Below are 3,699 nucleotides of genomic sequence, written 5' to 3'. Positions count from 1 at the left end.
CCTTTTTAATGACTATTTTCAGGATATGAGAGCAGAGTATGCCATCTTTGCTGAATTTTGCACATATGCAGGTAAATTCTTCTTCTCCTTGTGTTAGTTCAGTGTTTACTGTATATCTCCTAAACCTATGAACCTTCTGAATCTGGTTACTTTTTTGCCACACCTCAAATGTTTTTCCATCTTCAGTTTCCCTATAGTTTAGCCTTGATGTTGCCTTCAGTTGTAGCTGAAACTTTTTGAATATGTTTCTGTTGTATAGCTGTCGTGCCTGCTGCTCTATTCTGTAGCCGAATATAAATTCCTTTGGCCTTTTCTGCTTGCTATAGCTGTCCTCTAGCCTTTCTGCTCGATTTATGGTATGAACAATCCGATTGTACTCTTTCAGAAAGCTGATGATACTATAGGTTGGCCCTACATTGTCTTTGAACCTTGCATTTGTTGCCTTACTCCTGGATGTGGTCTATACGAAAGGGAAAAAGTCATTTTTGTAGTAGACCGGGATAAACCTTTTCCTCATTTCCCACATCTTGGAAAAGTAGTTATTCCCTTGAAGGTTTCTTTCCTCAATCATTCTCTTCCAAAGTCGCTCAAATTCTTCCACCGTTAGACTATTGTTCACTATATCTTCGAAGTCTTCATATAGTCCTTCGTTTGCTACAAAGACCTTGACATTCTTATTGTAGCATTTGGTCTTTATATGGAACAAGCAATTTATGTGCTTTGTGTTTATGAAGACTTGCTCTATTGCTGATTTCATCGCCATGTCTTGGTCTGTGATGATTGTTTGAGGGTGTTTTCCTCCCATTGCTTGAAGGAAAGTTTGAAATACCCACTTAAAACACTACAAGAAATCCTTTAATCCGTGACGGATTCACTGTGACGGATTCAGGAAACGTCACTAACAGGATTTGCAACCTAGGATATCCAGCCCATATCCAAAACCCGCTTGCATATACAGAGGCCTAACCTAACAACAGCTGCCCCTCCTCTCCGCCGGCCGCCGCTCCCAACCCTCTCCCATCTACGCTGCCTCCCTTCTCTTCCCCGGGCACAGCCATCCCCTGGCACAACGACCATCCCAGCATGGAGGAGGCCGAGGGCGGCGCTCCACCCCGGCCCTCGGAGCGGCGGAGGCTTGCCGTTGTGCGCCTGCGCGCCCGCACACCCATGCCCGAGGTCGCTACACCGAAACCCTAGGCGAGAGCGTATGGAAGTGCAGCAGCAACACGCGCAGGTGGATCTGAGTGGGACGACCATGGGGATTCTGGTGACAGTGGTGGCTCTGATCTACTTTGGCCTTGGCTGGCCCCTGCGTCTCTCCTCTTGGCCATCAGCTCCCAGGTGAGCAGCACTTCGTTCTCTTGCAATCGATTTTTGGGTCAGATTTGAGCGGTGGTGATTGGGGCCGGGTTGGATTTGTTGCAGGTGCACCATAGGAGGGGGAATCGAAAAGGCATGTTGGTGCTGGCTGTTAGGTGCGCTCATGGCAATGGCGTTGATATATTGCTGTTGTGCACAGGCACTTTCCTCCGTCTAATCTGTCTGGCACCTAAAAGATTGGGTAACAATTGTGTAGGGCTACTTAGGAGTTCCAAGTAGTAATTTGTTGATTTCTTTATGATTTGAAGAATAATGTCATCTATAGTCTATATGACCTTAAGTAGGGTCTGTTATTTAGTATTTATCCAACTTGCTCTTTTGTTTCCAGGAAAAGTTGAGGTTACATGAGACAGATTTCAGCATAGAAGTTTTATTTTATATGAAAATGGTACTAGGTTTGAAGTAATCTGGTTAGAGCCCGTGTGTTTTACATTAGAAAAGGTGGTTAGCATTTTTTCATGGCTCTTAACTGTAGGGACTTAGTGTATTGGAGTGATGAACTTAGGCTACTATTGTTTGAGTTAAGGCAGCAAGTAATTTATCTATGAAAAGCAATTGTTTGCTTCATGTCTGCAGCTTGTGTTTGCCTTTGCACTTTTATTTTTAACACATATGCTAAGGGAATATTTGATAAACAATCCTGCCAGATAAATATAAATGACTAACATAATATTATCAGTCTATGATTGGCATGCATATAAAAAGCATTGCTTGAGGATGCTTTCTTCTTTGTTACATAATTTATTGTGCCAATTTAGCTTAAGTAGAAGAGAAATTGGAATTGATTTGGTCAGTTTGTCAATTTTCTCTAGCACTCAAGCTGCTGTCTTTGCTCTGTGCTTCTGACCGGTGTATGTTCTGGTGTTGGGCGCCTGGGCGTGCTCTCTCAAAGCTGCTGTTCGGTGCAAACCAGCACCTGCAGCTTTAGCTCCTCTTGATTTCTTGGTTGTGCTGGGTCTCTGTCGACAGCTCTGTAGTTTCTTCTCTAGTGCGAGCCTGGGTTTTGCTCTGAATTTGTTCTAGTGCAGCAAGTCAGCCTATCGTTAGTGAGCAACAATTTGTTCTGGCAGCTGGCAGCCTTGATTTTCATATCAACAACATAAGCTATTCTTTAACAACAATAGCTGTAGCTATCTACTTTCTCGACCTTGATCAGCTCTACAACTACAGAGTTTGGATCTGTTTATGTTACTTTCAGCAACTCGATTATCTTATTTGGAATGCAATAGTGAAGGTAATTGTCACTTGCAGGCACACTCGGTTGCATGCTGGTACCTTAGTAATAGTTTTACCATGTTCTTTTAGCTATCAGTTTAGTTAGTTTAAAACCTTTAACTTCAGCTTAGTTGTTTCTTGCTTTGGTTCAGTACAGTAGCAGTAGTGCAGTTCGGCTGTAGGTAAATTTCAGATTTATTGGCTAATTTGGATAAATTCTGTACAGGTACTTTCTCTCAGCGATGATTTATGTTAAGTTAAACTTGGTGGCAGCAGCAATAGAGGTCTTGAAGATTTCTGTACAGGTATCTGCGATGGAATAGAATGCCAAATGAGTATTACATGTCCTCTGATTATTAGAATTTTCATATTTATAACACCTGAAGTATAATTATTTCTTATTTATTCCAAATGTTTAATCTGGAAAATGGTTATACATTAGACAACCAAATTTTCTACATATGTGTAGTTGGCTTAGTGAAAAATAGCTTCTGATATGCAACAATTATTACTCTCTTCGCAGTAGAATTATTTTTGTGTACTGTTTGTATATTACATGCATATTAATATGCAATTATTTTATTTATAATTTCTCCTCTCTAGAAAGGAAGAGACATTGCACATAAAGGTCCAAGATGCAGCCTACATAATCGAAAGGTATGTACTGCCTCCAGGAACTAAAGGTTATTTTGTGTTGTCCAGGAACTGCAGTTTTGTGTGGTCAGTAAATCTTCATCAGTGATAGCTGCTATTGCTGCTATCTGTTCTCTCCCTCAGCTGTCAGGTTACTCAGTTTCAAAAACTTGTCAAATATGCAGTTTAGTAGATGTCCTCTTCATGAGGCTTTGTATGATGTAAACCAGGAGTGGTTCTCCCTTATTGCAGCAGCTTGCTGCTAATCAATAAAGGTTCCTTTGTCATAAAAAAAATATTAAGCTTCTGCTGCTATTAACCACCATATTAAGCTATTTGTAACATGCTGCTGCATATGCTATTGTAACAAGCTACTGCTGCTATTTTTTAGATTTGTCTTTGTATAATTTGGTACAAGCTACTGGTGCTATTGTAATAAGCTACTGCTGTTATTGTAACCGCAACTGTCTT

At 41.0% G+C, this 3,699-nt stretch overlaps 1 long non-coding RNA gene across 2 annotated transcripts; it reads left to right on the top strand.

Annotated features, from left to right (window-relative positions):
* The first annotated feature begins 884 nt into the window (after positions 1–884).
* On the top strand, positions 885–3,417 carry LOC136522142 (uncharacterized). 2 transcript variants are annotated; one of them, XR_010775798.1, is made up of 4 exons: positions 885–1,341; positions 1,426–1,561; positions 2,822–2,900; positions 3,199–3,417. It is a non-coding gene; the product is annotated as an uncharacterized lncRNA (long non-coding RNA). The 2 variants fall into 2 exon arrangements; XR_010775797.1 differs by having other exon boundaries at positions 905–1,341; positions 1,426–1,475.
* The last annotated feature ends 282 nt before the right edge of the window (positions 3,418–3,699 follow it).

The sequence above is a fragment of the Miscanthus floridulus genome, chromosome 18 (genome assembly GCF_019320115.1).
Source record: "Miscanthus floridulus cultivar M001 chromosome 18, ASM1932011v1, whole genome shotgun sequence".
NCBI lineage: Eukaryota > Viridiplantae > Streptophyta > Magnoliopsida > Poales > Poaceae > Miscanthus > Miscanthus floridulus.
This window is presented reverse-complemented; position numbering and strand designations above follow the sequence as displayed.